This window comes from Pithys albifrons, chromosome 13 (genome assembly GCF_047495875.1).
Source record: "Pithys albifrons albifrons isolate INPA30051 chromosome 13, PitAlb_v1, whole genome shotgun sequence".
In the NCBI taxonomy this organism is placed as follows: Eukaryota; Metazoa; Chordata; class Aves; order Passeriformes; family Thamnophilidae; genus Pithys; species Pithys albifrons.
In genome coordinates, this window is record NC_092470.1 from 3,128,149 (window position 1) to 3,149,638 (window position 21,490).

A 21,490-nucleotide genomic window follows, 5' to 3' on the forward strand; every position below is an offset into this window, starting at 1 on the left:
CCATTAGGATAGCAGGGCAGAGATCTTTTCCTCTCTGTTCAACCCTGCTGAGACTCATCTGAAGTTGATGTCCATTGCTGGATCCCCATGGCCACCCTGCAGGGAGTTCAGGGCAAACTGCACTGGAGCCCCCCTGCACGAGGCAGAACTTCAAAATGTAACATCATTAGATGTAATAACAGAAGGACAGCTGGAAATATTGAGGGGGCTGGTCAAAAGGAATGCAGACACTCTGGGAAGAGAACTGCCTTAATGGCTTATGGCCAAATTTGGCAGCTAAGCTTTGTAGCAACTGAAGCTGTTCCAATGCAAATTCAGGGCAAAAAATGCTACTTTTATTTTTAAGAAACACCCATATATAGAAACATTGTACTAACCAGCACTAAAACCTGTACAGAAAGATCACAAGAAACTGCACACAACTAATTAGTGACTGGGAGGAAGAATGAAAGGAATCTTAGCCAGCAGGAGGGAAACATGGAACATGCTGAAGGAACTGGCCCAGCTGATACAAAGCACTGGGGAATTTGAGATCACAGTCAGAAGTGACTCAGGAGTATATGACTGCTAATTTAAAATGCACCAGCTGGGCCCCCAAGTACAGTCACTGTGTGTGGGGGAAACTGCTCCTCAGTTTGGAAAGCTGAAGGGAATATCAGCCTGAAGAAGCCAATTCATGAGTTGTCTCAGTATCAGCATTACTTCATATTTTCAACACTAAAAAAAGACATCCTTTTAAGAGCAGAAGACGAGACCAACCTCTGCATTTATGACATCACCATCACCTCATAATTACCTCACAGAATCTACACTCTGGAAGGAAGGAGCAGAGTTGGTAGGATCTACTCTGTATTCATGTGAACTAACACTGCTTTTTACCCAAGGAAGTTGTTTGCTCAGCTCTCTACAATTTAGAATTTTTTTAAAAAAGACTCAAACCACCAAAAACAAAACCCAACAAAAAAGTCTTTAATAATATTATCTTTACCAGAAAACTCATATTAGCTGTGAAAGCCACCCAGATGGAATAGTGAAAACTACTAAGCAAAAAAGGCCGATAAATTGTAGAGGGGCAGTGACTCAGGAGGCAGATGGGGTCAGACTCACTGGTGTCCCCTAAAGAGTCACCAGCACCACCTTTGCTCTCCATGGCTTGTCCAAGCATGAACACAACTCACACTTTACACATCCCCACTTGGAGATCTAACACAACCAGCCACCTTACCTTCACTTCTCAATAAGCATCACTGTGGCTCACACAGACACTGCAGCTTCCACTTCCAATGTGTCTCACAGGATACACAAACAGATGAAAACTGAAACATCTTGACCCTCGAAGCACAGCAGAAAGACCTGTGTTTTCACTCACTTTTCGGGTTAAATTCCTTCCCTAAATAATTTCCTGTCTCTATAGTGCAAATACAAGAGGCAGTGAAAAGGGACAATTTGTTGTATATGATAAGAAAGAAATGCTAAGATGGGTTAATAGGACTTGAAATCAATTTAATACAATCTTGGTTATATTTAATCTTTTCTTCTCCTTTAAGTACCTCTCTCTCAAAACTGAGCCATACTTGGAAATAAACAATCTTCACCTGAATCTAAGCTTGACTTCTTCAGAATCCAACAGCTTCACCCAGTCAAACAACAGGAAGATATTATTTTCTAAAGAAGCACAAATTGATGCACTGGGTGTTTATAACTAATAACTCAAAAGCAAGTATGTTCAAAACAATCCCCCTCATGCATCCAGAATACAAACAGCTGACCAAAGCCAAGGGAGGGACAGGAAGAAAACAGCACATGAACTGCAGCCAGGGGACAAATGCTCAGGGAGACAGAGTGGCTGAACTGCAGCCACCAAAGGGTGACATAAATCATCAATCAATAAATAATAAATCAATGAAATAAATCATCAATAAGATGCCCACTCTTGGTGATCTGGGAAGCTGATGGAAAGACACCCATGGACTGCATTACACCAGCCTCCCACCAGCTTGTTTTCATTTCCATGCCATGTGCCAAGGCCAAGTGCCCACTGCCATCCCTGATCCTGTGCCAAGGCCAAGTGCCCACTGCCATCCCTGCCCTTGTGCCAAGTGCCCACTGACATCCCTGACCCTGTGTCAAGTGCCCACTGACATCCCTGATCCTGTGCCAAACCAAGTGCCCACTGCCATCCCTGATCCTGTGCCAAACCAAGTGCCCACTGCCATCCCTGACCTTGTGCCAAGTGCCCACTGCCATCCCTGACCCTGTGCCAAACCAAGTGCCCACTGACATTCCTGATGGTGTGCCAAGGCCAAGTGCCCAGTGACATTCCTAATCCTCTGCCAAGGTGAAATGTCCACTGCCATCCCTGACCTTGTGCCAAGTGCCCACTGCCATCCCTGCTCCTGTGCCAAACCAAGTGCCCACTGCCATCCCTGATCCTGTGCCAAGGCCAAGTGCCCACTGCCATCCCTGCCCTTGTGCCAAGTGCCCACTGACATCCCTGACCCTGTGTCAAGTGCCCACTGACATCCCTGATCCTGTGCCAAACCAAGTGCCCACTGCCATCCCTGATCCTGTGCCAAACCAAGTGCCCACTGCCATCCCTGACCTTGTGCCAAGTGCCCACTGCCATCCCTGACCCTGTGCCAAACCAAGTGCCCACTGACATTCCTGATGGTGTGCCAAGGCCAAGTGCCCAGTGACATTCCTAATCCTCTGCCAAGGTGAAATGTCCACTGCCATCCCTGACCTTGTGCCAAGTGCCCACTGCCATCCCTGACCCTATGCCAAGTGCCCACTGCCATCCCTGACCTTGTGCCAAGTGCCTACTGACCCCCCTGACCCTGTGTCAAGTGCCCACTGCCATCCCTGACCCTGTGCCAAACCAAGTGCCCACTGACATTCCTGACCCTGTGCCAAGGCCAAGTGCCCACTGACATTCCTGATCCTCTGCCAAGGTGAAATGTCCACTGCCATCCCTGACCTTGTGCCAAGTGCCCACTGCCATCCCTGACCCTGTGCCAAGTGCCCACTGCCATCCCTGACCTTGTGCCAAGTGCCCAGTGACATTCCTAATCCTCTGCCAAGGTGAAATGTCCACTGCCATCCCTGACCTTGTGCCAAGTGCCCACTGCCATCCCTGACCCTATGCCAAGTGCCCACTGCCATCCCTGACCTTGTGCCAAGTGCCCACTGCCATCCCTGACCCTATGCCAAGTGCCCACTGCCATCCCTGACCTTGTGCCAAGTGCCTACTGACCCCCCTGACCCTGTGTCAAGTGCCCACTGCCATCCCTGACCCTGTGCCAAACCAAGTGCCCACTGACATTCCTGACCCTGTGCCAAGGCCAAGTGCCCACTGACATTCCTGATCCTCTGCCAAGGTGAAATGTCCACTGCCATCCCTGACCTTGTGCCAAGTGCCCACTGCCATCCCTGACCCTGTGCCAAGTGCCCACTGCCATCCCTGACCTTGTGCCAAGTGCCCACTGCCATCCCTGACCTCGTGCCACGTGCCCACTGCCATCCCTGACCTTGTGCCAAGTGCCTACTGCCATCCCTGACCCTGTGTCAAGTGCCCACTGCCATCCCTGACCTTGTGCCAAGTGCCCACTGCCATCCCTGACCCTGTGCCAAACCAAGTGCCCACTGACATCCCTGACCCTGTGCCAAGTGCCTACTGACATCCCTGACCCTGTGTCAAGTGCCCACTGCCATCCCTGACCCTGTGCCAAACCAAGTGCCCACTGACATCCCTGACCCTGTGCCAAGGCCAAGTGCCCACTGACATTCCTGATCCTCTGCCAAGGTGAAATGTCCACTGCCATCCCTGACCTCGTGCCACGTGCCCACTGCCATCCCTGCCCCTGTGCCAAGTGCCCACTGCCATTCCTGCCCCTAAGCCAAGTGCCCACTGCCATCCCTGACCTTGTGCCACGTGCCCACTGACATTCCTGATCCTCTGCCAAGGTGAAGTGCCCACTGCCATCCCTGACCTCGTGCCACGTGCCCACTGCCATCCCTGACCTTGTGCCAAGTGCCCACTGCCATTCCTGCCCCTGTGCCAAGTGCCCACTGCCATCCCTGACCTTGTGCCAAGTGCCCACTGCCATCCCTGACCCTGTGCCAAACCAAGTGCCCACTGCCATTCCTGCCCCTGTGCCAAGTGCCCACTGCCATCCCTGACCCTGTGCCAAGTGCCCACTGCCATCCCTGACCTTGTGCCAAGTGCCCACTGCCATCCCTGACCCTGTGCCAAGTGCCCACTGCCATCCCTGACCCTATGCCAAGTGCCCACTGCCATCCCTGACCTTGTGCCAAGTGCCCACTGCCATCCCTGACCCTGTGCCAAGTGCCTACTGCCATCCCTGACCCTATGCCAAGTGCCCACTGCCATCCCTGACCTTGTGCCACGTGCCCACTGCCATCCCTGACCCTGTGCCAAGTGCCCACTGCCATCCCTGACCTTGTGCCAAGTGCCCACTGCCATCCCTGACCCTGTGTCAAGTGCCCACTGCCATCCCTGACCCTGTGCCAAACCAAGTGCCCACTGACATCCCTGACCCTGTGCCAAGGCCAAGTGCCCACTGACATTCCTGATCCTCTGCCAAGGTGAAATGTCCACTGCCATCCCTGACCTTGTGCCAAGTGCCCACTGCCATCCGTGACCCTGTGCCAAACCAAGTGCCCACTGCCATCCCTGCCCCTAAGCCAAGTGCCCACTGCCATCCCTGACCTTGTGCCAAGTGCCCACTGACATTCCTGATCCTCTGCCAAGGTGAAGTGCCCACTGCCATCCCTGACCTCGTGCCACGTGCCCACTGCCATCCCTGACCTTGTGCCAAGTGCCCACTGCCATTCCTGCCCCTGTGCCAAGTGCCCACTGCCATCCCTGACCTTGTGCCAAGTGCCCACTGCCATCCCTGACCCTGTGCCAAACCAAGTGCCCACTGCCATTCCTGCCCCTGTGCCAAGTGCCCACTGCCATCCCTGACCTTGTGCCAAGTGCCCACTGACATTCCTGATCCTCTGCCAAGGTGAAGTGCCCACTGCCATCCCTGACCTCGTGCCACGTGCCCACTGCCATCCCTGACCTTGTGCCAAGTGCCCACTGCCATTCCTGCCCCTGTGCCAAGTGCCCACTGCCATCCCTGACCTTGTGCCAAGTGCCCACTGCCATCCCTGACCCTGTGCCAAACCAAGTGCCCACTGCCATTCCTGCCCCTGTGCCAAGTGCCCACTGCCATCCCTGACCCTGTGCCAAGTGCCCACTGCCATCCCTGACCCTGTGCCAAGTGCCCACTGCCATCCCTGACCCTGTGCCAAACCAAGTGCCCACTGCCATCCCTGACCCTGTGCCAAGTGCCCACTGCCATCCCTGACCCTGTGCCAAGTGCCCACTGCCATCCCTGACCCTGTGCCAAGTGCCCACTGCCATCCCCGATCCTCTGAGCTGCCTTGCCCACAGACCAAGGTGTGGCCACTCCTGGGGTGGATGTTCAGCTGTCTGACCTTTTGGGTGGGAAGGCAGAAAGGCCCTGTTTGTGCCCAGTTCCAGACTCTGAGGGACACTCCTTCTGCCAGGCCACACTGGATGGAGAATGCCATAATTCTACATTCTTGACAACATTATGAAATCAAACCAATGCATTAAGTAAGATAATTTCTTCTCAGTGAAGCATTTAAATGTTCTGAGCTCAAGCTGTAGAATTTCTCATTCTTTTCTGCCTGCAAAAATGTATTTACTTGCAGTTTCACAGACACTTATATTCTTCAGTAAGCCAAAGAGAATTTGGTTATTATATTAATCTGCTCCACTCTTTATTGTATAACACTTTGCCAAATGGTCATATATAAGGTAGAAACTAATAAGTGAAAATAACTGCAATTAAACAATCAACTCCAGTAGACATTTGCTTAGGAAGAGAAGATCAGCTTTAAGGGAAGTGGTAGAATCTGGGGGTAGAGTGTTCTGCTGACAGACCACAGCATGGTGGTCTTAAGAAAGTGACAACAGGGTATTTTTCTGCTAACTATAAAATTTGCTCACTGGTCTGAAATGTACTTTTTCTCTCCTATTTACAGGGAACAGCCCAAATCAATTCTTTTTCCTCTTAGACTATGCTCAGAGAAGGCCAGTCAAAGCTAAGGAGGATATTTTATATATCAATGCCCCATAGTTAAATCCAAATATTAAAAGCCCCTCAAGCCACAAAACCCCAATCCACAGCCTGCCAGGTGGCCAGTGCTACTCAGGGTATCACACAGGATGTTCTGTGTCTCTGGGTTTCAGACACTTCACAGCTGAGGATTCTTCACTCCTACGTGAATAAATCCTCTGGATTTCAGCTGACGGGTCTGTCATTTGCCCAGTCCCAGATGACACAGAGCTTTCAATACACATCTCTGTCTAAGGAAGGGACCTGAATTACCACTTTCTACCTACAATACTTATTAGGTGTCTGTTTAGGTACCTGAATCACACCTGAAACACTGAATACTTGAAATACACTTGTGCCCTTATTTATTTCCAAGTTCACCTTAATTTCTCAAGTCTGCACCAGCCCATAAATCAATAAAAACAACTGGACAGAAATTCTTATATCAACTTTTCCCAGAAAGTTCTTAAGCTCTCAAGACAGTTTTTTTCCTAGACATGATGACTTTAGTTGCAAAGACACACAGTATCTCAATAAACACACTCAAACAGCTTGCTGCCCTTCCTAAAAAAATTACAAAACTGACTACAAAGAAATTTTCCACCCCTTTTGTTTACTCAGGACACCTCAACTCCCTCTGCAGGGATTTCACTGTTTCCAGAGATTCCAGGCCCTGAACCTCTACAAATCTCCCTGGCACTGCCCTGACTTGCATGGCACTGATGCTGCCCACCAGCAGGATACTCTGGCCTGCCAGAAATTCAGATTTCTCTGGAAACCACTGGACACAAAGCAGCTTTTTCACACAATCCATAAAGCTGCTTTAGCCAAACACTCTTGGAACAGGACTCAGAGATTCCACTGCACTTAATAATTGAGGGTTAGAGTAGATATTTCTGCTCAGGCTCCTACACCTCAGAATTTTAAAGGCAAATGAAAAGCAAGCATATCTCTTAAGTATGTTACTTTTACACTTCTATTCATCCCATTCAAATGAGATTAGAGATTACTCCACCTGATTCACACTTGCTTTGTTTTAAACAACCTTTTATCTTCAAACAGCTTCCAGGTTTAGCTGCCAAGAGTATAGAGGTGAAAGCCAGTTTTTAACCTCAGAGGCAGAAGAACATCTCCCATAGAACCAAATATATGTTATACACTTTACCACAGATGAAGTGGACTTAAATTTAGCAACCTGTTTTATATGGCTAAACTTATGCTGCTCACAGAACTTCAGTGAAAGAAACAAATGGATTAAAAGGCATTAGTTGAAGAATCCAAAAAATGGTAACCACCTACCTAAATAAATGTGCACTAGACCTGATGTCCAGGTGGGACATTTCTATGTTGGTTATAAAATGTGGACTCTCAAGACATGTAAGGTTACAAGACAACTAAGATCACAAAAGTTTTGTCTACAGAATGAAACTCAGAAAAATCAACCCAGTTAATTTAACTTCATTTGTCTGTGTCCATTAATTTCCTTTGCAAACACTTTCATCTGTGAGTAAAATCTGGCCTTAATTTGGTTTGGCTCCTCTTGCCTTCGAAGTGAATGAGACTAAATTCATGGAGGTCACTTTAATTATGAATGGGACAATGCACACAAATTTCTCTAAAACAAACACTTTAATTTCAAAACAAATTCAAGTATCAATTATTCTTTTATCTGTGGGAGTGATAAAGAAGGAGGCAGCATTATACTGCACTAGAGAGTCAACAACTAGGATTTCCAGTGTTAATCTGGGGTCTCCTATTGAATACACAGTTTCATTAAGTAACATGCATCTCCTTCCACTGGAATATATCTCTAAAGAAGTAATATGAGCAGACTAGATTTCTTCCTCATACAGAAGCAATATAAACAAACTACATTTCTTCCTCATTCAGAACTTTTTCTGTACTCTTTTCCCTTCATTTTCCTCTTTTTTAAATTTTTCCTGATATGACAAGAAGATACTGTATCGAAACACTGACCATATTTCTCCAAATGTCATCCAAATGAAGAAGGTATGCTGGTCAAAACTCTAAGCATGGTTCTCTCTCACAAAAGCATCTCATATACTCTGCATGCATAAAGAGCATGAAGTCTGAGTAACCATTACTGGATATCTGTGACATGGAGTTTCAATATTTTTTTCAAGTTGGCTCTGCATTAAAAATGACACCACAGCCAACACAATGCAAAACAGCTTAACCACTGGCAGTTTCCTTCCTGCCGAGTTCTTTAGCCCCTACACTGCAATTTCTGAAATCAATTGTCATAGCAACAGGAGTGTGAGCCTTCATTTGTGATGCAGATCCTCTGCTCAGCTGTGCCCCTCATGCCTCAGCCATGGCCCTGCTTTGCCCTGTGCTGCAGCCCCTTCTACTGGGCACACACAGGTCCAACCCACGGGGCAGGATCCAACCTAGGGGGCAGGAGGCAGCTCTCCCTCCAGTTCTGCCTCCCTGCCCTGCTCCCCCTCCAGCTCTGCCCCCCTGCCCTGCTCCCTCCAGTTCTGCCTCTCTGCCCTGCTCCCCCTCCAGCTCTGCCCCCCTGCCCTGCTCCCTCCAGTTCTGCCTCCCTGCCCTGCTCCCTCCTCTGCCTCCCTGCCCTGCTCCCCCTCCAGCTCTGCCTCCCTGCCCTGCTCCCCCTCCAGCTCTGCCTCCCTGCCCTGCTCCCCCTCCAGCTCTGCCTCCCTGCCCTGCTCCCCCTCCAGCTCTGCCTCCCTGCCCTGTTCCCCCTCCAGCTCTGCCTCCCTGCCCTGCTCCCCCTCCAGCTCTGCCTCCCTGCCCTGCTCCCTCCTCTGCCTCCCTGCCCTGCTCCCCCTCCAGCTCTGCCTCCCTGCCCTGCTCCCCCTCCAGCTCTGCCTCCCTGCCCTGCTCCCCCTCCAGCTCTGCCTCCCTGCCCTGCTCCCCCTCCAGCTCTGCCTCCCTGCCCTGCTCCCCCTCCAGCTCTGCCTCCCTGCCCTGCTCCCTCCAGCTCTGCCTCCCTGCCCTGCTCCCCCTCCAGCTCTGCCTCCCTGCCCTGCTCCCCCTCCAGCTCTGCCTCCCTGCCCTGCTCCCCCTCCAGCTCTGCCTCCCTGCCCTGCTCCCCCTCCAGCTCTGCTCCCCCTCCAGCTCTGCCTCCCTGCCCTGCTCCCTCCAGCTCTGCCTCCCTGCCCTGCTCCCCCTCCAGCTCTGCCTCCCTGCCCTGCTCCCTCCTCTGCCCCCCTGCCCTGTTCCCCCTCCAGCTCTGCCTCCCTGCCCTGTTCCCCCTCCAGCTCTGCCTCCCTGCCCTGTTCCCCCTCCAGCTCTGCCTCCCTGCCCTGTTCCCCCTCCAGCTCTGCCTCCCTGCCCTGCTCCCCCTCCAGCTCTGCCTCCCTGCCCTGCTCCCTCCTCTGCCTCCCTGTAAGCACCAACAGCTGCTGCTGAACAGCCCCACTGCCCAGATTAGTGCTGGTAAGGCTGCTGATTCTGAGCTGCAAATAGATACACAGCTCATTAAAGCTACCTGGAAGCAAGTGTTTAATTTGACTTACAATAGACTTTAAATAAGGGTTCCTTGAGGCAGGTGTCGGATGGGTGTTATGCTGCTGGTTTTTGGTGAGGAAAAGAATTCATTTTTGCCACAGTAGAAGGTATGAATAAGCAAAATTTTGTCCCCTGAGAAATCTGGAAAAAAAAAAAAAATAAGTAGAGTATTAATCATTGCACTTACTCATGCTATTTGAATAATAATAACTGCCAAAAATCAACCTTACCTTTGACCTTAGAAGCCTAATGGATACTACTCTCAATGCAGATAAATTACCATATACAATAATTTGCATTAAGAATATTACTTGGGCTCAAGCCAGACAATTTAAAAAGAAGAATTATGAATGTACAAAAATATCCTTACAGCTATCCCACGAGAAAATGGCAATTCACACTTGCAATTTCCTCTAACAGTTCTCTTTCCTAATATCATCAAACACACCTTTAAAGTCTTATTCTCAGAATCTTCCAAAATCTAAGACAATGAACTAGTGAAACCAGGAGAAGACTCAGTCAGGACAGCCATTTTCTTTGATGAAAAACTGAGATGAGCACATGAAGAAAGGAGGAACACTATTCCACGGGGTTTATTTTTAAAAGAAACACCATTTCCTTTGCATATAATCTACTCCTGTCCCTTAAGTTTAAGTCCTGCTGCTTGCAAATACATAATCCAATTACTATAAGCTTCACCTTATTATTTTAAAAGGCACTTACAATCAGTTTTACTGTTTCTGGTTTTTTAATCCATTCACAGAACTCATCCACTTGTAACTGGGCCCAGCCTTATAAAAACCAGGATTTAAGAGATATCTGCCCAAACCTCTTCATCAGGGAAAACATTCCTTTCAATAATGCTTTTAAAACAGGCACAAACATAACAATTATAATGGATTTGTGGGAATTAGGATATGGAACCAGAACATTCCCCACACACCATTTCTCACTATTTCCTGGAATACACACAGCAAGAACCAGAGCTCAGCAGGTAATGGCTCTTAGGCAAAAACTCTCAGCTGTCTGGGTGACAACTCAACTGTAACATGAGTTAACCATCTAAACTAACAAGTGTTAACTCACCCAACTCTAACTCCACTCACAAGTGTTTGTGAACTAATACACAGAACTCACTAAGATTCCTGGCTTTTTTCCCCTTCCCCATGACATATTGTCATGCAAGAATCATAAATCTGACCAAGGAATTATTCCTTGTAGGAGCTGAGCAATGGGGCCCATCACAGATTATTTTAAAGTTCATAATAACTGAAAGAGCATCATTTCATACATTGCAAAGGAAGTGCAGTCAAACCACACTTGCCTGTGACCTTATCTTTATCACCCTCATGGAACTTCAAAAAACAACTGCAAACCCCTCAACTTACATGAGTAATCTTTAATAACTAACACTTTCAAAGATACTCGGACTGTGAGGGGTAGAAGTAACCATCAAGTGTGAATATGCCTCAATATTTCCATGTACCAGTGTTAGTAAACTGAAATATCCACACTATGAAACCCCTGCTAGTTCTGGAGAAATAACCCAATACTCCATTATGCAACCCTCAAAACAAGTGATGAGGCTTCTGCTGAGAAGGTGGAACTTTTGCCACTGCCCTGGAAATAATGGAGCAGTCAAAGTATATTCCCTTTTTGAGCTACATATGAACAAACAGCAATTGAAACATCATCATAATTCTGTCCAACACATCTGCTGCACAGAAAAATAAACCCTTTCCAACACTCACCCATACATTTTTTAACATATCACAATATACAAAAAAAAAATAGCGTGGCCAGCAGGCCCAGGGCAGTGACCCTTCCCCTGGACTCTGCCTTGGGGAGGCCACACCTTGAGTGTTGTGTTCAGTTCTGGGCCCCTCAGTTGAGGAAAGAGATTGAGGGGCTGGAGCGGGGCCAGAGAAGAGCAACGAGGCTGGAGAAGGGACGGGATGTGGCACTGAGTGTCCTCTTAAACACCTCCAGGGGCAGAGAATACACCACATCTTGATCCAACCCCACTGTGATCACCAGCCCAGGGCATTCCATGCCCTCGGCTGGTGATCACAGTGGGGTTGGATCAAGGGTTGGACTTGATGATCTCAGAGGTCTCTTCCAACTCAACTGAGAAGAGCAACGAGGCTGGAGAAGGGACTGGAGCACAAGTGCTGTGGGGAGAGGCTGAGGGAGCTGGGGGTGTTTAGCCTGGAGAAGAGGAGGCTCAGAGGTGACCTCAGCACTGTCTGGAACTGCCTGAAGGGAAGTTCTGGCCAGGTGGGGGTTGGTCTCTTCTCCCAGGCACTCAGCAATAGGACAAGGGGGCACGATGGGCTCAAGCTCTGCCAGGGGAAATTGAAGTTGGAGAGCAGAAAGAAATTCTTTACAGAGAGAGTGCTCAGGCATTGGAATGGGCTGCCCAGAGAGGGGGTGGATTCCCCATCCCTGGAGGTTTTTCAGCTGAGCTTGGCCGTGGCACTGAGTGCCATGATCTGGTAAAGGGACTGGAGTTGGACCAAGGGTTGGACTTGATGATCTTGGAGGTCTTTTCCATGATTCTGTGATTCTATTTAAACTACAATGGCACTTTGTTTGCTGTTGTAAATATGTTATCTAAAAGTTCACCATGTGATGGTTGGGGCACAAGGAAATGTGTTTCTCACACACACACACTGGAGCTTCAACAGTTTAAGATAAACCTTAAATACTGTTTAACCTGTCTGCTGTATTCCCCTGTAGAGTGGGCCAATAAATTGAAAAACACGCCCTGTATGACCCCAACTTGGTCTGTGACAAACTACACAGAGACATAAATGCACAGAATAAAATTAGCACAAGATATCAAAGGTTCAGGGTGTAACCTCTGCTGCAATTCTTTCAGCATTCTGAGGAAAAACCTGAAATTTATCTTTTTACATTTGCATAGTCCCTGCAATAACTCCTGTATGAAGTTTGCAAAGAAAATGAGGAAACACAAACTACAGATGCTACAAATATATTTCAAAACAGAGAACTTGATCTCAAACAGATCTTCTGAAGGTAGAGCCTTACACAAAACCAGCTGAGGGCAGAGAGCAGAGATATTCTTTGTTAAGAATATCCACAGTAACTTTTAATTCTCCCCATTTTGTCTGACATTTCAAAGTAATCACTGACAAGGAGCTGAAGGACCTTCCTCCACTCAGTTTTTAGAAGTACTTCAATTCTCTTCTGAGACTCTCGTGCAATGTTTGCCCTGAACTCAAAAGTGGTTCCATTTTCCACTTCTACTTCTGATACAGGACTGAAATACTTCCTACAGTTTCCTCAGCAGTTTAGGACCAGCTGCACAGTACTGAAAATCTTCTCTGCTAATATTTTGTTTAACCTGGATCAGCATTTCCCCACAAAGTCTCAAGTTTGTGCTTGTTGCCATTGTTTTTTTCCATACATGCACACAAAAGTAGTTTTAAGCCCAGACATAAAGCATTATCTTCTGCAACACCAGTTTTGTGCTTAGTTTCTGTTAAGTCTTGGCTTCTCCAGTGCAAGTTGTACCTTGAGAATCAAACCTTTCCTGCAGTTACTCTGCTCACTGGCTCTCTGCATTGATTCCATTTGGCTCAAGCTACATATGAAGGAAAAAATACCTCTAATAATAGTGAGTGGTGTTATTGAAGTAATAACAAGGGGGTTTCAGGATAAGGATGGCCACTACCAGTATGTAGGTCCTCTTCAAGAGGGAGGATGGCATTGAAGCACTGATAATTCTGTTCTGGCTATGGGAAGTGGCACTGCCATATCCTGCAGATGTCTGTGTTGAAAACTGGGGGGGGAAGGATGCAAAATTTGCCCCACAGCATCTGACTGCAGCTCATCTGCAAGAGATCTGTGGCTGCCTCATGTTCCCTGTGACAGTTCTGTTATTCCCCAGAGTAAGGCAGCACTTGGGTGATGGAACATTTTAACGACCAGTCCTTGCACACAGTCTGAAGTGCTAACACAAACAGATCTCCTTTTTTCCTGAACCTTCATCCCTCGAAATCTCTTTATAACCATTGCATGAGAAATATCTATTGCTTTATCTATGCCCTAAGCCTCTACAGTCTTTCACAAGTTACTGATGAGGGAAAAATGTTCTTCTCTAGCTAAAAAAAAAGTCTTCCTTACTCTGACTAGTGGTTCTTCTATGTGAGAAATGGAACACATTTCTCCCCTCCTTGGCTTATGCTGGTTTGACTCAGAAAATGTGTGCAGTGGATTGAGCTGACAGGGATACCAAGGCAGAAGCTTAAAGGACATCAAAAGTGTTATTAGCATTATGAGCTCTGTATAAATAGTCTTCCTGATACAAGCATCCTTTATCTCCTTGTACACAGAGACTAGGGAAAAGCTCCAATGCCTAATTGTGTGTCAAGTGCACAGTCAGCACCTTAAGGTGCAGTGTAGTCTTTTCAAATGGAGTCGTGAGCACATTCACGCCTTGGCACAGACAATTCAGCCGCTATTTTAAACACAAGCTTTGCCTCCCTCTTACTCCTCACTTTACATTGTTCCTCACATCAAAGCAAAACACGGAATGGTGATTTTTCCACCTTCCTCTTAAAAATAGTGATCCCATCAATTGGTTCATTCCACAGCTTCAGTGACGGGCTGATGGGAAAGTTCTTCTTTTACAAATACCCTAAAATAACAGCAGAGTTGAACTTCTGAAATTCAGATTACATATAAAAAGCCAGTCCTTGTAAGTCCTTAGATGTCAGAACTGGGAATTTACCCCCAACCCTGTGACTCCCACCCTCATGTCTGGGAAAAATATCTCTTCTGTAGTTATTGCACTTAGCTTGGAAATCTGAACTAACATGAACAGAAGGCTTCATTCCTTTTCCTCCTAAAATTAGGCTTTAATGTCACCTCTAAGATTTTAAAACAACTAGAGGTATGTGATAAATATAAACTAATTCATGTCAAGAACATAACGAGACTTCTGTGTAGTTTGATGCAGTAAAGATTTAGCAACAGAATGTCTATGAGCTTAGCAAATAATGTAAAAAAAGTAGAAAAAGAAAAGAACTAAAGTTAATAACTAAGCAGCCTTTTGAAGTAAAATAAATACAGTGCAAACCAAAGATAATCTGAGAATACCTAAATACAATAGAGAAGTAAACCCAATCAAGATAAGGAAGAAGCACCTCAAGACAACAGAAAAGGCTTAACTAACAGGATTGTCTCTAGTTAAATTTTAAGTTAAGAATCACACCAAAGAAGAGCCCAGCCCTCATGACCACAGAGAAGCAACAGGCAGGATCAGATGAAAGGATCTCAAAGTGGAGAAAGAAGAAAATCATTTATTGGAACTGGTTAAAAATATACCTGCTTTGACTGTATAAAAAAGGAGCCTGTGAGCTGGAATGGGTGTCACTGATGGAGCAGAGACTCCCAGGGCACCCAGCACTGGTTACTCTGTAGCTTTCACTGCTTATAAAATCAACCTACCCTTTATACCAAATGGTTGGCGGTTTGGTTGGTCGTTTATAACAGGTACAAAGGAGAAGGGGTGTTAAGCTGCAGGAAGGTCATGCAGTGAAGCTGATGCATCAAATACTGAGATAGAATTGAACTATGACTATGATCAGTTAGAATGGATCCTAACCTGTTTTAAGACACTCATTGCTACAGTTACTACACGAGGATTAAAGCACAATTCTCATAAATCCTGTTCCGTTGTTGGAGTCTCTGCTTATGTTAAAAATCTGAAAGTATCAGTGTTAGGAAAAAAATCACGATTTTCAATTATTTCAATAATTATTCAATTGCTCAATTATAACTTTCAATTATTACCAAATATCTAAAGCTTTCTGCCAGGGTAAGGGAGGACAGGAAGGTGCAAGCACATTATTTTTGATGCCAACCCAGCAGATCACGTCTCATGGTGCAAAGGGGATCTGAGCAGAAAATTATCAACTCTGAATTAAGTCCTGAAAAAATTGCTGAGGGACAGCCTGCTGCAGTTGGAAAGGTCTCTCTTCTGAGTCCCAGGGAAAGAAATCACAGATATGTGTACCTGGTGAGGGGCAATGTCCAAGGAACACCTTGCCATAGGCTGAACAGCCTGGCCTGCATCACAGACTTGTACTGATACACAGAATGTTTCTGAAAGAGAGGGGTGGGTTTCTCTCCAACGTTATCCCAGGAAGATGCAGATGCTCTGGACAAGCAAAGGTCTGCCTGGTGCTACCAATTCATTCCCTGGGGGAGCTGTTGGAGTTGACAAGATCAATTCAGGACCTACAGAAGGTGTATAAAATATATTTTTAAAATTTTATATATATGTGTGTGTGTTTGTATGTATATGTGTGTGTTTATAAAAATATGTTTATATATTTATATATATTTATATTATATATTTTACATATATTTATACTATACATATTTATAATAACATATTTTCATATAGATATTTTATACACCTTTATATATATATAAATTTACATTTTAGCTAAAGATATATATTTGTATATTCCCTATAGATATTTTATACACCTTTATATATATATAAATTTACATTTTTAGCTAAAGATATATATTTGTATATTTCTCTATAGATATTTTATACACCTTTATATATATATAAATTTACATTTTAGCTAAAGATATATATTTGTATATTTTCTATAGATTTTTATACACCTTTATATATATATAAATTTACATTTTAGCTAAAGATATATATGTATATATTTTCTATAGATATTTTATACACCTTTATATATATATAAATTTACATTTTTAGTTAAATATATATAGTTTTATATAGATATTTTATACACCTTTATATACATAAATTTACATTTTTAGTTAAATATATATAGTTTTATATAGATATTTTATACACCTTTATATACATAAATTTACATTTTTAGCTAAATATATATATTTATATATTTTATATAGATATTTTATACACCTTTATATATATAAATTTACATTTTTAGCTAAAGATATATATTTATATATTTTTATATAGATATTTTATACACCTTTGTATACATAAATTTACATTTTTAGCTAAATATATATATTTATATATTTTATATAGATATTTTATACACCTTTATATATATAAATTTACATTTTTAGCTAAAGATATATATTTATATATTTTTATATAGATATTTTATACACCTTTGTATACGTAAATTTACATTTTTAGCTAAAGATATATATTTATATATTTCTATATAGATATTTTATACACCTTTATATATATAAATTTACATTTTTAGCTAAATATATATATTTATATATTTTTATATAGATATTTTATACACCTTTATGTATATAAATTTACATTTTTAGCTAAATATATATATTTAACTAAAAACAAATATACATTTTTAGCTAAATATTCATATTTTTATATATTATATATATTTATATATACATATTTTATATATATATATATATATAAATATATTTTATACACCTGTACATATATATTTAATTGTTATTTATTTATTTATTTTACATTTTTAACTGACAGCCAACTTCTGGCAGAGGCAAAGCCTCAGATTGTCTCATTGGGGCCATTTTTGTCAGCCAGAAGTGCTGCTGAGGCACCAGGACCGGCAGAGGGAGGGCAGGGAGTCCCCATGGCCAGCCCATGGCCCACAGGAAGGACATCCTGGTTCACCTCCACATCCCTGATTTAATAGAAGTGACTGAATGTCCCAGCGCTCTAAGGGACCACTGGAGGTGGCAGCAGAGCCAGAGCAGGTCACAGGAGGAGCAGATCCCAACTGATGTGCTGCTCTGAAATAGCACTGTGGACATACTGACATGGCATATTCTAAAGATATTTTTCCAAACTTGCCAGACCCTCTCACATTCCAATTAGAGATGCCCTGAAGGGATGAGAGGAAGAGGTGAAAACACTCTTCTTCAGTGACATAACAAAGTAGCAACCTTGGCCATTGTGCCTTTGTCCAAGCTTATTAAAGATTGATTTGTTTTTAAATTACAACACAAAGCACTCAGATCTTTTTATAAATTAAGGCAAAAGTAATACTCTAACTGGTGTAATTCTCCATAGGTCTCTTGGAATCTGTTTCTTTTTTGTGTTCCAACTCCCTTTCAGACCTATGCTTATACATATTAGCAAGCTGTACACTTCATTTTCAAGCAAAATGAGTGTGAAATTATCTAATATTAAGAACTGCTGCTTATCAAAAATTAAAAAGAAAAACTAAAAAGATGCCAAAAGAAATCCCTCTTTCACTGAGTCAAATCAATTTGGCAACATTCTGTAAGTTCTCTCTCACCATTAATAAGTTGTAACTATCTCTAAAGTTGTGATTTTTTCCTCCAGTTCAGGCAATATGAAAAATAATAATTAACAGGAAATATTCAGGCTCAACGAGGAGAACTGAGAGCTGAAGAATCAAGGGAAGTGCTGCAAGGGAACAAGCAGAATTGCATACTCAAAAAAAGCATCAGCAACTAACAGATATTCCCAGACTGATGGTAAAAGAGCACATCCTGATTTTTGAGAACTTTTAAACAGTTCTGACCAAGTTCAACAGGATTAATGGATATTCAGCTTTAGAATTTAGATTATCCCTAAGAAGTAGACCAATAGTTCTAATTGTCACTGTCATCATCATCATCTCCTATTCCATGCTTTGAAAAGCAGGACGTGGGACCTTCAGGGTGGACAAGGGATTAGACCCAGCCAGCATGGGTTTAGAAGGGGCAGGTCCTGTCTGACCAACCTGATCTCTTTCTACGATCAGGTGACCCACCTGGTGGATGAGGGGAAGGCTGTGGATGTGTCTGTCTGGACTTCAGCAAGGACTTTGACACTGTCTCCCATAATATACTCCTGGAAAAGCTGGTAGCCCATGGCTTGGACAAGTGTACCCTCTCCTGGATTAAGAGCTGGCTGGAGGGTCGGGCCCAGAGAGTGCTGGTGAACGGAGCTGCATCCAGCTGGTCACCAGTGGTGTTCCCCAGGGGTCTGTGTTGGGTCCAGTCCTGTTTAACATCTTTATTGATGATTTAGATGAGGGGATTGAGTCCATCATCAGCAAATTTGTTGATGACACCAAGTTGGGAGGGAGTGTCGACCTGCTGGAAGGCAGGAGGGCTCTGCAGAGGGATCTGGAGAGACTGGAGAGATGGGCTGATTCCAATGGGATGAAGTTCAACAAGGCCAAGTGCAGGTCCTGCACTTTGGCCACAACAACCCCCTGCAGCGCTCCAGGCTGGGCACAGAGTGGCTGGAGAGCAGCCAGGCAGAAAGGGACCTTGGAGTACTAATTGACAGGAAGCTCAACATGAGTCAACAGTGTGCCCAGGTGGCCAAGAAGGCCAATGGGATCCTGTCCTGGATCAAAAATAGCGTGACCAGCAGGACCAGGGAAGTGATCCTTCCCCTGGACTCTGCATTGGTGAGGCCACACCTTGAGTGTTGTGTTCAGTTCTGGGCCCCTCAGTTCAGAAAGGATATTGAGGGGCTGGAGTGGGGCCAGAGAAGAGCAACGAGGCTGGAGAAGGGACTGGAGCACAAGTGCTGTGGGGAGAGGCTGAGGGAGCTGGGGGTGTTCAGCCTGGAGAAGAGGAGGCTCAGAGGTGACCTCAGCACTGTCTGGAACTGCCTGAAGGGAAGTTGTGGCCAGGTGGGGGTTGGTCTCTTCTCCCAGGCACTCAGCAATAGGACAAGGGGGCACGATGGGCTCAAGTTCTGCCAGGGGAAATTGAAGTTGGATAGCAGAAAAAAATTTTTTACAGAGAGAGTGCTCAGGCATTGGAATGGGCTGCCCAGAGAGGGGGTGGATTCACCATCCCTAGAGATCTTTAAATGCAGATTGGACGTGGCGCTGGGTGCCATGATCTGGTAAATGAACTAGAGTTGGACCAAGGGTTGGACTCGATGATCTTGGAGGTCTTTTCCAACCCAATCGATTCTATGATTCTGTGATTCTATGAAATATCACTGTACAAAAACAAGGACATTCAGAAAGCCAGGGAAAAAAATTGGAAACTGCTCGATGTTATTTTAACTTATGTACCAAATTCACATATGAAGAAAGCACCTGTAAATGAACTGAAGAACAATCTCTGCTGAAACAAACAGCTCATCATGGGCGACCAGACAGGAAAAGGAGGGGACAATACATGAGAATTTGCAGTCCCCTTGAGCCTCAGTTGACAAATGTGATGACAACATCACTTTAAGGAATTAGAACCTGTTTTGTAGAGCTCACTGCAAGCCTCAGCATATAAACACCTTTTAATTTAATCTACTGCAGAGAGAAATATTTATTTATTTTTAAAACCTCTCAGCCCATGGATTTCAGAAATACCTCTATTTTTCTCCATGTTTTTCTAAAAAAAAGCCTGTGAAAGTAGACAGATTCATTAAAAAAAATCTTTTAAGCTGTCCAAAGAGACATTATCTTCCACATACCTAGGGTTTGGTGTGGGGCTTTTTAAAATTATTTTATTTTTGATTTTATTTTATTTATTTTTTATTTTAAAGACCCTGATCAAACTCCTCTGCTTTGCTTCTGCTCAGCAGCCCAATGGGTAGCAAAGCTGGTCAGGAACTGCTGTCCATTATTTTTGGAAACAATGTTTCAGCACTTTGGACAATACTCTCAATTTATTAGACTTTTTTCAGAGACACAGAGCAGAAAATTGCTCTGTTTGACCAGCAGATCTGCTTGTTATCCAGAAATGCAAAGAACAAAAAAAGAATCTGCTACTGTTGGTTCAGAATAAAAAGCTGTGGATGTGGAGCAGAGATGATTTCAACAAAGATCCCTAATTTTAATTAGGTTTTATATGAAATACAAAGGGCTGCCTGAAGGAGAGGGAAAGAAAATTTTCATCTCATGTGGGAAGTTGGTGCCACAATAACAGATCAGAGTTTGGTAAGACAGATGCTCAACAGATCAGCAAGACTGTACACCACAACAAAGGAAGAAAAAACCCCAAACCAACAACAACAACAAAAACAACCAAAAAGAGTTTGCTTGAAACCATGTTCTTCCATCACCTGCAAAAAGCAACCAAAGGAGCTGATTCAATGCACAGACAAAAGGCAGAGAAACAGAGTTACACTCATGTATGTCTCTGTTTACTTTTGCAGAATCTTACTTGGAAAAGATGGTGGGTTTATTTTTGATGTCAGTCAGACACTTCCCACTAAATCAGTCAGTTTGTCTGTCCAGCAGCCCCTCCAGAGAAGAGCAACGAGGCTGGAGAAGGGACTGGAGCACAAGTGCTGTGGGGAGAGGCTGAGGGAGCTGGGGGTGTTTAGCCTGGAGAAGAGGAGGCTCAGAGGTGACCTCAGCACTGTCTGGAACTGCCTGAAGGGAAGTTCTGGCCAGGTGGGGATTGGTCTCTTCTCCCAGGCAAGCAACAGTAGGACAAGAGGGCACAGCTTGAGCTCTGCCAGGGGAGGTTTAGGTTGGATATCAGGAAGAAATTCTTTCCAGAGAGAGTGGTCAGGCATTGGAATGGGCTGCCCAGAGAGGGGGTGGATTCCCCATCCCTGGAGGTTTTTAATGTGAGACTGGACATGGCACTGAGTGCCGTGATCTGGTAAGCACAGTGGGGTTGGATCAAGGGTTGGACTTGATGATCTCAGAGTCTCTTCCAACCCAACTGATTCTATGATTCACTCCCCACCAGCAGCCCCTCCTCACTCCCCACCTGCAGGACCAGGCAGACAATCAGCAGTGTAAAGCCAGGAAACTCATGGGCTGAGATAAAGACTGTTTAACAAGGAAAGCAAACCAAAACAAGGAATTCATTCCCTGCTTCCCAGGGCCAGGCAGGGGTTCAGCCTCTCCTGGCCA

The 21,490-nt window shown here is 44.8% G+C and overlaps 1 protein-coding gene across 6 annotated transcripts in view; it reads right to left on the reverse strand.

The window, feature by feature from the left end:
• The window catches only part of OTUD7A (OTU deubiquitinase 7A), a 177,035-nt gene that overhangs the window by 55,543 nt on the left and 100,002 nt on the right, over nt 1–21,490 (reverse strand). For all 6 annotated transcript variants that reach the window (XM_071567986.1, XM_071567987.1, XM_071567989.1 and 3 more), the window contains one exon: nt 9,656–9,788. The gene's annotated coding sequence lies outside the window, so the exon portion shown is untranslated. The remainder of the gene's footprint in view (nt 1–9,655; nt 9,789–21,490) is intronic.